The sequence below is a fragment of the Dromiciops gliroides genome, chromosome 1 (assembly GCF_019393635.1).
Source record: "Dromiciops gliroides isolate mDroGli1 chromosome 1, mDroGli1.pri, whole genome shotgun sequence".
NCBI classification, from domain to species: Eukaryota; Metazoa; Chordata; class Mammalia; order Microbiotheria; family Microbiotheriidae; genus Dromiciops; species Dromiciops gliroides.
In genome coordinates this window covers 82,854,685-82,867,270 of record NC_057861.1, presented here as the reverse complement: position 1 = coordinate 82,867,270, position 12,586 = coordinate 82,854,685, and positions in this window count along the sequence as shown.

The window sequence follows — 12,586 nt, the reverse complement described above, 5'->3', positions numbered from 1 at the left end:
GAGAGAGAGAGATAAGAAAGAGAGAGAAAGAAGAGGGTAAAGGAGGAAGGAAGGGAGACAGACAGACAGAAAGAGAGACAGACAGAGACAGAGAGAGATACAGAGAGAGACAGAGAGAGAGAGAGAGGGAGGGAGAAGGGCGGAAGGGAAACAGATAGACAGAAACAGACAGAGACAGAAGACATGGACCAGCCAAATACATCTAAACTCATTTGGACTCAGGACAGCCTCAGCTTGCCAAAAAAAAGCTGGATTGTCTGGCCAGCAGGACCTGGCATTTTCCCTGCTGGTCCATTAGAATCACAGAAAACTGTAACTGGGAAAGACATCAAAGAGGTCACCATGTCCGGCCTCCCACACAGAGCAGGAATCCCCTTCATGGTCACCCTGAAAGGTGGTCCTCCAGCTTCTGCTATAACACCTCTAGTGATGGAGAACTTATTGAGTAGTTAAGGTCTATCATCCTATTTTTAGCCAGCTTTGATTGTTGAATTCTTCCCCAACACTTGATAAGGAGTCTGACCATTGCATTCTTCATTCCTCATGCAAGGCATCTTTTGATTGGTATTGCAATGGAGGGCCCATGTGGCTAAGATTGTGATTTCATTGACATGATCAATAAGTAAGATTTCATTTGTTCTTTTTAGTTAATAATTATTATAGAATTTCAGCTTGTTAGTTGATAGTTCACTGGTGACCTCATATGTGTCCTTTCCCACTTTGAAATAGTTTCCTTTTTGGTAAAAGGAAGAAATTGGACCAAGTGATCTTAGAGATCATATCTGGCCTTGATGGTCCATGCTCTATTTTTGTCCCATTATTTTACTCCATTTGCACATGATTCATCCTCCTCCCAATGGGACTCAGACGACAGAATCAAGGAATCATGGAATCTAAGAACTGAAAGGAACTTTGTAGGCCATAAAATCCAACCCACACCTGAACAAGAATCCCCTCATCAATATGTTGAACAAAAAAAAACAGTCAGCCTTTGTTAGATGACTTCCAAAGACAAGGAAACTACGACTTTTCAAAAATAAAACCCACCTCATTCTACTTTTGTATAGCTATATTTTTTAGAATTTTTATGCTAAAATTATATTTGCTTCTTTTCAATGCCCACCTAACTATTTTGCCTTCTGGGTCAAGAACAAGAATCATCCATTCCATCTTCCACATGTCAGTCCTCCAGTGGACACAGCTATCATGTAACCAAGGATGTGTACCTGGTAAATGTTAACGACTAGCTCTCAAGGGACTGGGGAGGGATAAGTAAAAGATTGACATATTTTTAATGTGTAATATTAATTTTTCTCCATTACCTTCCTAATTGTAGTCAGTAAAACAACAAATCAGTTCCTGGTTTGTAATGCTTATTGATTTCTCAGGTATAAATGCCCATAATGAAAATTTAACAACCAGCTCTTTCCTCTTTGAGCTATCTCTAACCCACCTCCCCTCCCCTGCATATAAGCCCCACATGCCCTCCCTCAGCACCTACTAAGGTTTCTCTCCTTGGGGATAAAGATCTCTAGTTCTTCAAAATGATCTTATTATGGTACAGTTTCCAGTCCTCTCATACTTTTCTAGACTTGGCTATATCATGGCAGCTACCTCATGCAATTGAAAGAGTTCAGGGTCTGGAGTCAGGACAATCTGAGTCCAAATTTGGACTCAAACATTTACCAGCTATGTGACTCTGAGCAAGTCACTTAAACTCTGTTTGCCTCTCTTTCCTCACCTGAAAAATTGGAAAGATAATAATAACACCTACTCCCCATCTTTTTCTTGGGTGCATTGGTTTTATTTGTGTAATTTAAAAAATTTAATGTAATAAAAAGCATCCATTTTGCATTTCATAATGTTCTCTCTCTTTTTTAGTCATAAATTCTTCCCCTCCCCATAGATATGACAGGCAAACTATTCCTTCCTTTCCTAATTTACCTAAGTATCACCTTTTATGTCTAAATCATGTATCCATTTTGATCTTATTTTTCTGTGAGATGTTGATCTGTTTCTAGTTTCTGTCATACTACTTTTTAGTTTTCCCAGCAGTTTTTGTCAAATAGTGGGTTCTGTGGGAAGCTAGAGTCTTTGGGTTTATCAAACAGCAGATTACTATGATCATTTACTACAGTGTCTTGTGTACCTAACCTATCTCACTGTTCTTTCACTCTATTTCTTAGCCAGTACCAAATAGTTTTGATGACTGCTGCTTTATAGCATAGCTTTAGATCTGGTATGCCTAGGGCACCTTCCTTTGAATTTTGTTCATTAATTTCCTTACTATTCTTGACCTTTTGTTCTTTCAGATAAATAATGTTATGATTTTATCTAGCTCTATAAAATAATTTTTGGTAGATTGATTGGTATGGCACTGAATAAGTAAATTAACTGTCATTTTTATTATATTAGCTCGGCCTACCCATGAGCAATTGATATTTTTCCAGTTGTTTAGAAATTATTTTATTTGTGTGAAAAGTGTTTGGTAATTGTGTTCATATAGTTCCTGAGTTTGTCTTGGCAGATAAACTCCCAAATATATGTCGCTTTCATAGGTAATTAGGTAAAACTACAAGAATGCTACACATAGAATCAGGAAGAACAGCATTTGAATCTAGCCTGAGACACTTACTAGTTTTGTGATTCTGGAAAAGTCATTTAACCTCTGTCTGCCTTTGTTTCTTCATCTATAAAATGAATATAATAATAGCACCTAACTCCCAGAGTTTTTGAAATGATAAATTGAGATATTATTTATAAAGCAATTTGAGATAGTAGAAAATACTATATAAATTATATCATCATCATCATTGTTATCATTGTTATTATTACACCTAACCTTATATACTTTGTCATATTGCTGTAGTTTGGCACTTACTCTTTCAACTGGCCCTTCTCTCTTTTCTCTTCTATTCTTAGGCTCCTGGGGTATTAATGCTGCCTGTTAACAAAACACCCCCAGGCAAGGAGTTGTTGTTGGATAGTAGAAAGAGTGCTGTCTTTGAAAAACTTGGCTGCAAATCACAGCTCTGCAACTAATTTACAGTAGGGCCTGGGGCAAGTGTATTCACCTGTGAAGTCTCAGTTTCCTCATCTGAAAAGTGAGCAAGTTGCCCTAGATGACTTCTGAGGTTCCTTTTATTTATAAACCTATGATCTCTTTCAAGGAAAAGGAACAGGCTGTGGTTGGTTTTGTTTATTGTTTTTAGTATGTTAGTAATATATGTGTGGACACCATACTATAATACAGGAGAAAACACAGATGTTTATGGACTGGGTCATTGCTATAAGACTACATTCCTAGTTGTTTCTGTCTTGTTTCTGGAACCCTTGCTGGTAGGAATCACAGAATCCTTGCTTGTCAGAAGTGGACAGTATCTTAAAGATCATCTTGTCCAAACCCTTTATTTTATTGATGAGGAAACTGAGTCACAGAGAGGGAAAGTTATTTGTCCAAGGTCATATCAATGACATAACCTGTTAAATGGTAGAGGCAAGATCAAATTCAAGTTGTCTAGGGTTTTTCTACTGTCAGTGATGAGTGAATGGATGGATGGATGGATGGATGGATGGATGGATGGATGGATGGATGGATGGATGGATGGATGGTGATTTTTTTTTCTGTGAACGATGAATGAATCTGTAACTGATGGATGAATGAATGAATGAATGAATGAATGAATGAATGAATGAATGAATGAAAAGAATGAATGAAAAAATGAATAGTGGATGAATTAATGAAGCATTGCTTAAGTCCTTACTTTTGTGCAAAACACTGTATTAAACAATAAGGATATCAATAGTCCCAGGTCTCCAGAAGTTCCAATTCTAATGTAAAAGACGATATATATGGAAGGTTTCAGCTGCAAGTCATATTGAAAGGTTCCATGACCCTTAGTATGCAGCAAAGCAGATGGCAATGCTGCTTCCTTCTTTAATGTCATTTCCAATGTTGAACCCTTTGACAGCACCAAGAACTTTCTTTACTTGGTCTTCAATAGTTGTGTCTGTGGTCACGGCGGAAGCCGTTGCCAGGCTGCATTTCCACAGGGGTTGCTTCCCAGGATGATAGCTAAGGGTATTGAACTGGAAGCATTGCTATTCCTAAAGCTCCTGGGTTCAGGGTCATGGGCTGTATCCATCAGGGTCTGAGGGGAGATGGTGGACACAGTCATAGTGTTGGTCTGACTTGCCTGGAATATGCTGCTTCCTCTCTCTCCTTCAGGGTGCCTTGTCATTTTAGCTAGTCTGGTCTGCCTGCCCTGTTGGTGGGAATGGCTGGTCCCTTCTCCCCAGGACCTTCTTTCTTAAATAACTGCTCCAAGAGCTGGACTGGAAGCAGGACTTGTGTATGGATGGATGCATGTATGAATGTGTATTTGTATGATGTATTTATAATATATGTTTAACATAAAGCAGAAGGAATAGACAACAAAGGACTACAACCTTGTCAAAATATAAGAAAATGCAGAAAATAATGCATAGGAATCAATGACAGTAACCCAAAGACTTTTATTTTCTCTCCCATTGCCTCTTTAATTAAGACTGATGCTGGCATTCCATACTCTCCATTGTCTGGCCCCAACCTATGTTTCCTTCCTAACCTAACACTGTCAACCTTCTTCAGTCATTTTAGACCCCACCAATTGTTCCACCTATTCAGCTTTCCTCAAATCTTTCCCATACATAGAATATTCTCTTCCTATCTTCATCTCTTCCTGTGGAATCAAACATGTCAGTGTAGGCCCATATTGAATGCTACACTAAGCAGGAATTCTCTACTCACCCCAAATGAAAGAGTTCTCTCCTCTTCTGAGAATCCATAACTGTGCTCATTCTTCTCACATGAGTCTTGTCGCATTCTCATAGTCTGTCTTTGTGGCAGCTAGGTGGCACAGTGGATAGAGCACTGGCCCTGGATTCAGGAGAACCTGAGTTCAAATCCGGCCTCAGACACTTGACACTTACTAACTGTGTGACCCTGGGCAAATCATTTAACCCCAATTGCCCCTGCCAAAAAAAAACCCAAAAAACTCATAGTCTGTCTTCTGCTATAGTTGTAGAGAGCCATGTTTAGGTGTGATTTAAGGAAAAGAATATTTCCTAATGATAAGAATGGTCAAAAGTAGATTATAACACCATCTTGAGAGTCAGTGAGTTTCTCATCTCTGGATGTCTGCAAGTAGAGGCTGTACGACCGCTTGTTGGGCATGTTGAAGATGGAATTCCTATTCTGGAATGAGCTATATTAGATACTCCCTGGGATCCCTTCCAACTCTGTGATCTGTGAAAATCTGGAGACAAACACCTCCCACCTACCTAGCCAAGCAAGACCCTGAAGTTTGCACCAGACTGAAAAATGAGCAAGAAATCCTTGAAATCAAGAAACTATAATGACTTCTTCTACCTCAGTTAGCCAGAAGCCCTAGGGCACTAGGAAGGGGACCCCTCCACTAAAGCAAGCACCATAATGACAAGAGACTGTACTCTTTGTCTAAAGGCAGTGGAAATGGAGGACTTACTTGAGAAGACTCCAGGGTGGTCAGAAACCCCTAGGATGGAGAGCTTGGGAGCACTGATGCAAACCTAGATGCAACAAGAGGGCCTGTTGTTCCATGTTCCACCTCACAGCCTCAAATAGTCTCTTCCATGTTTTGGGGTCATCAAATATTGGCCTTCTTGATACTATATACACTGGATACCCCCCCAAAAGGCAATGATATATATATATATATGTATATATATATATCAAAAAGAGTGATTATTTTGAAATCATAAGACTTAAATTAAGGTTCTAATTCTGATACTTAATAGACATATGACCTAGGGCAAGCTATTGTACCTCCCTGACTCTCAGTTTCTTTATCCATAAAATGGGGATATCAGTATTCATTCTACTCTATCACAGAGTCAACATCAAGCTTTGCAAACCTTCAAAACACTATATAAATATGAATCATTGTAAAAATCCCTTTTTTGGATTCTTTAATGCCCTGGCAGAGGTGCCCATGCAATAAAATATAACTCCAGGTATATCTAGCAGCCCTGGAACCATTTACCAGGAGAATCTTCCATAAGCAGCACATGATAGTGCTTGTAGACTCTGTCTCTGGGTCTTAGAGTGCCAATTGTTCCAAAGCAAACAGATGCTTTAGAGGAGACCAAAGCTCTGCCTATTATGCTGGGGAAGATGAGTTCTGTGTCCTCTTAAACAAGGAACATGCTGTGACCCACGGGAATTGCCAACATGTGGCATGGCTCTGTACCTAATTCCCCCTGTGACCTGAAGTGTCCCTTCCCTGCGTCTCAGTTGCCCCATCAGGACACTGGCCGTTTTACATCTACTGTACTGCCCTCAAACAAATGGGAAAGCAATTTCCTCCTGGATTTCATCGGCTGTTTCAAAACCATTTTAAATGATGATAAAGATGTGTTCCCCGCTCTACCACCCCCTACACACACGCACACCCATAAACCAGGTTCCCAGGAATTTACAGGCACAAAATGGTGATCAGCCCTGAAATGGGAAACAGATTTTCACAATTCACACCCCATGAGCTCCAACTGCCTGGATTTCATGAGGCGAGAAGTCAAAATTGACAAGATGCAACCAAACCCTTCATGGCTCTGCCTCACAGCTGAGTGCCTGGTGTCATGATCAGGGGAGGGAGATGGAGACTGGGAGGCAGGAGACAAGGTTTCCTTTCTAGTTGTGCCACTTACTCCCCATGGGATATTGAACAACTTGCTCTCTTTCCCTGGGCCTCAGTTATCCCATATATAAAGGGGGAAAAGCAATCACCATCTCCAAGTAGCCACATCATAATAATGAGGAGGAATTTTCAATCAAATAAGGTAATATTTGTAAAGGGCTTGGCACAGTGACTGTCACACAGTAGACACTTAATAAATGTTTACTCCCCTTCTCCATTCCTATAGGGCTTTGAAGTGGACAGCTTGATTCACAGGCATTATCTCATTTGATTCTCCTACCACACTGATGAAGAAAGTACTATAGGTACTTATTCCCATTTTCCAGATGAGGAAACTGAGGTCCAGAAAGGATAAATTATTTTACCTATTGTCAGAGTCAGAATCTGAATTCAAGGGCAGCTAGATGGTGCAGTGGTTAAAGTGCTGGTCCTGGATTCAGGAGTAGCTGAGTTCAAATCCAGCCTCAGACACTTGACACTTACTAGCTGTGTGACCCTGGGCAAGTCACTTAACCCCCATTGCCCCGCAAAAAAAAAAGAAGAAGAAGAATCTGAATTCAGACCCCTCCTGACTCTATCAAGCACTCTTTATACCTTGTTACCTTGATCATGGAGATTCACACAATCAACAGGCATCTGAGATAAACCCATACTCATCACTTTAACGAACACAAAGATGACTGATGCAGTCCTCACCCTCACGAAGCTCACAAGATAAGAAGATGAAATGATGCATATTCCATGTAATGCAGCTCTGAAATAACTATAACACAAAAGAGCAGAAGAAAGGTACGTGGGGCAGGCCAATCGCAAAGTAGACACGTGACAAGGATGAGGATGTGGATGTGGACCACAGTCTTCAGTATGTACTTAGTTCTTCAAAGATTGGAAAGTTAGAGGTGAGGTCTAAGGAAGGCTCGGTCCTTTAGGACCGACCCTTTCTGGTTTGTTTAGGTGGTGCAGTGGATGGAGCATGGACCCTGGAGTCTAGAAAATCTGTGTTCAAATACTGCCTTCCATACTTCCTAACTGAATAAGTTACTTTATATGTCTGTCTCTGTTTCTTCATATGTCTGTCTCTGTTTCTTCATCTGTAAAATGGAGATAATAGCACCTGCTTCCCAGGAGTATTTTGAGGATCAAAAATCTACAAACATTATATGAATAATAGCTATTAATGTAACTATAATTATCTAAGGATTCAAGGATTCCCTTAGCTGTGTAGCTTAAGTCAGAATGAGAACAGAAGCTCTCTGACATATGGGGATCAAGTAAAAAACAGGTGTTGTGCCTTGATATCCTCTGCTGAAAGTAGAACTAGGAGGTATATAACTAACTCTCCAGGGCTTCAAGCATTGTCCATTGTCTAGAGTCTAGATTTCCCCCCCTGAATTGGAAGGGACTTTAGAGATCATCTAATTTACTGCACCCATTTTATAGGTGAATGACTGATACTCAGAAAGGGCAAGTAATTTGCCAAAAGCTGCCCAAGTGACCAGAGCAGAACCTGGATTTAAACCAAGGTCTAAACCCAGTGTTTTGAGGGAATATATATATATATATATGTATATGGTATATATATACCATGTATATATATATATATGTATATGGTGTGTGTATGTGTGTGTGTGTATATATATATATATATATATATATATATATATATATATATATATATATATATATATATATATATATACCATACTGCCATGAGTGTTGGAGCTTCCAACAAGCTTAGCACATGGAACATAGACTAGCAGAGCTGATGTTGTTATTCAGTCATTTTCAGTCGTGTCCAACTCTTCGTGAGCTCATTCGGAGTTTTCTTGGCAGAGATTCTGGAGTGGTTTTGCCATTTCCTCCTCCAGCTCATTTTTTTACAGATGAGAAAACTGAGGCAAACAAAGTTAAGTGACTTGCCCAAAATCACACAGCTACTAAGTGTCTGAGGCCAGATTCAAACTTAGGAATAGGAGTCTTCCTGACTTCAGACCCTGCACTTGATCCACTATGCCACCTAGCTATGATCAGATTATCTTCTTTTTTTTTTAAGAAATTCATCGGGGGCAGCTAGGTGGCGCAGGGGAAAAAGCACTTGTCCTGAATTCAGGAAGACCTGAGTTCATATTCAGCCTCAGACACTTGACACTTACTAGCTGTGTGACCCTGGACAAGTCACTTAACCCTCATTGCCCTGCAAAAAACAAACAAACAAAAATAAATAAATAAAAATAAAAGACATTCATTAAGTACCTCGCATATGCCAGGTATAAATCGTGTATCTTTTGATCCTCACAGCCCTGAAAGGTAAGTGCTATTGGTAACCCCATTTTGGAGATGAAGAAACTGAGACAGAGATGAAGTGACTTGCAGTTATAGCAGGGAGTAGCTCCAATACTAACAACCTACTCTAACCCTTTCCTTCCCACTCATCCCAACCAGAAATGAGTACAGTTATCCCTTCCACATTGTGACTTTCCCCATTGCAGTTTTGATATATCACATGTCATCATGAGAAATTACATGGGAAATTTGGGGAGAGTTTTGCACAATCCGCAGATGACACATAGATGCCAGCAAACCACGCAGAGCCTGTGTCCAAATACTTAACCCAAATTTTATAATAAGGTACTGTAAACACTGCATAAGAGAAAAAGGAAAAAAAAAATCCAACTTCTTACCTGGCATGAAGAGAGGGCCAAAAAAAATTTACAGGGATTTTTCAGATTGTGGGATGGGGGAAACACCCCTAATCCCCAAAATGTGGAAAAGATACCTATATTTTGGAATGGAAGTCCTCTAGCATTGGTTCCAGCTCTCATATTCTTTCCTAAGTTCTAAATTAGTTTTTTCTGGCTTTACCCATTGCATCATCTCCTCCCAGACCTGAGGTACACAGTCATTTACTTTGATTACACTAGAGGGAAGTTATAACCCACAGGAAACACAGAAGCAATTTTTGTGATCCCCCCATGGAGCTAAAGCTGAGCTCTGACCTCAATTTATGGCCACACTTGGGAAAGAGGTATCTCTGACCACTCTGGTGTTGTATTTTTCTTCCACAGCCTAGACCCAGGTCTCTACCCAGAATGCTTTAGGGAAATAGAGGTGGGGTTGAGGGAAAAGAGGGATTTGTTATCAAAGAGAAGCAGGGAAATTCGGTTCAAATCATTCATAAACCTATATCTCTGGATACCTCTCGTGCCAAGAAATTATTTTTTTGGGATGTGAAACAAATATTAGTTTTAGAGGTTTCCGTTTTTTCTTCCTCCTCCCTGTCACCACCCCCCCCCCCTTTTCAACTCAGTTCAACAAATATTTTACTGAGCACCTATGGTGAGGTGAGTAATGGGCTGGGGGCAGCATACAGTTTGGATGATTCACAGTCCCTGTTCTTATGGATCCCCCAGTCTAATCTAAGGATAAGACACAAATAAAAAATAACAATAATGTACAAAGTGACATATGCTACAACATATATATGAAAAGTGCCTAAGAGAGGAATAAACAAAGTGAAGGGCTGTGTGTAAAGGACATCACTGATTAGGAATCAGGGAAGGTGTCATGTAAGAGGTAAAATTTAAGTTGAGCCATGAATGGAGTTTAAGAACTCAACATACAAAACCCCAAAAGTAAGACATGGGGAAATTACAGTGTGTAAGCATCAGAGTGCACACTCACCTAATCCTGGAGCCTCTAGCTCTGCCCCCCCATAATATCAATAATAATAGACATTTATATATCATTTTGAAGTTTGAAAGGCACTTTCTATACATCATCTCATCTGAGCTTCACAACCGCCCCATAGGGTAGATAATAGAGATATGCCTACTTTATGGGGAATGGGACTTTTGGAGAATGCCCAGATTACCTAACATAAACACACCACTAACGGGGCTTACCTGGGCATGCCTAGATCTAAGATGGAGGCATTCTGCATGCACTGCCACATGAGTGGGGGAAGCTTCCTTTGATTAGATGCATGGCAGGAAGGCTGCATCTACAAAACTTGTGAGACTGAGGCAATTGTTTTCTTTCTGAATTTTTTTTTCCCTTGGGACTCTTTCCTATGTATTCAGTGGGTCCAAAGGGTGGAGATTACAGTTCACCCATAGCACAGGTACCATGAACTGAACCAGGAAGGGGATAACTTCCACCCTACTCTTTTACACAAGCTTTGAGAAATGGGCCTATGGACATTTGTTTCTATTTTGTGTTGTTTGTCCTTCTTAGTTTCGGGTGCTGGTGGGGAGTTCAAGCCATTACAATCTCGAAATCCAAATGGGTCCCCTTCTTCACAGAGATTCTTCCAAATCTTTTCAGCCCTCCTCAAACCTCCCATCTCTCCCTGTCTTTCCTCCACTCTCTTAGCTGAGAACTTTACTCCATATTTTACAAAAATAAAAAAAGAAGCTATTCACCCCCTTTATCTCCCAGCAAGAATATGCCTTCTGCCACTGTCTCCTCCTTCATCCCTGTCTCATATGATGAAGTGATTTTACTCCTTATTAAGAGATCCATTCCATTCCCTCTCCTTCAACAGATTGCCCCTTCTGTCATCCCTACTCTCTCACTTATTTTCACTCTCTCCCTTTCTACTGGGTCATTCTCTACTGCCTACAAACATGTCCATGTCTCCCCCATCCTAAAAAAAAAAACAAAAAAAACAAAAAAAAACCCTCACTTCAACCTTCCATGCCCACTAGCTGTTGCCCTATATCTCTTGTGACCTTTGTAGCTAAACTCCTCCAAAAGCCAGTCTACAATAGGTATCTTTACTTTCCCTCCTCTTATTCTCTTCCTAACCTCTTACCATCTGGGAAACTTCCTCTCCAAAGTTACTTATGATAGCTTTGTTGCTAAATCTAATGGCCTTTTCTCAATCCTTATTCTCCTTGACCAATCTGTAGCCTTTGCCACTGTTGATCACTATCTTTTCTTTGATACTGTCTTCTTTTTAGGTTCTGGAGACACCACTGTGTCCTGGTTCTCCTCCTATCGATCAAACTTCTCCTTCTCTGTCTCCTTTGCTGGATTCTCATCATGTCTTCTTACCATGGGTGTTCCTAAAAGTTCTGTTCTAGGCCTTCTTTATTTTCTTAACTCTCTGTATCACTTTACTTGATGATCTCATAGCTCCTATAAATTCCATTTCCATCTCTGTGCTGATAATTCATAAATCTACCTATCTGCACCCAACCTCTCTGCTGACCTCCAATCTTGAATCTCCAACTACCTTTCAGAAATCTAGAACTGGACTTTAGTAGACATCTTTAACTCAGTGTGTCCAAAATGGAACTCATTATTTTTCCCCCTAAACTTTCCTCCTTTCCTACCTTCCCTATCACTGCCAGATGTAACCCTATCCTCCCAGTGCCTTGGGCTCACCATCTAGGAGTCATCCTCCATTCCTCACTTCCTCTCATCCTCCATATCCAAGCTGTTGCCAAGTCCTGTTGATTTCACCTTTGCAGCATCTCTCAAATAGGGCTCCTTTTCTCTTCTGACACTGCTACCCCTGTGCTGTGGGTTCTCAACACTTTGTGCCCAGTTTATGACCATAGCCTGATGATGGGTCTCAAGTCTCTCTCCACTCCAAACCATCCTCCACTCAGCCGCTGAAGTGATTTTCCTTAGGTGAAGATCTGATCATGACATTCTCCTTCCCAGCTCCTCCCACTACTCTATAAATACCAGAGTCACACAGAACCCAATACAAAATGCTCCATTTGACATTCGAAGCCCTTACAAACCTAGCTCCCTCCTAACCTTCTAGTCTTCTTACACCTTACACTCTAACTTGTCCTCTTGATCTCCTGAGTGTTTTCCATGAACAAGACACTCCATCACTTAGCTCTGGTCATTCTCTC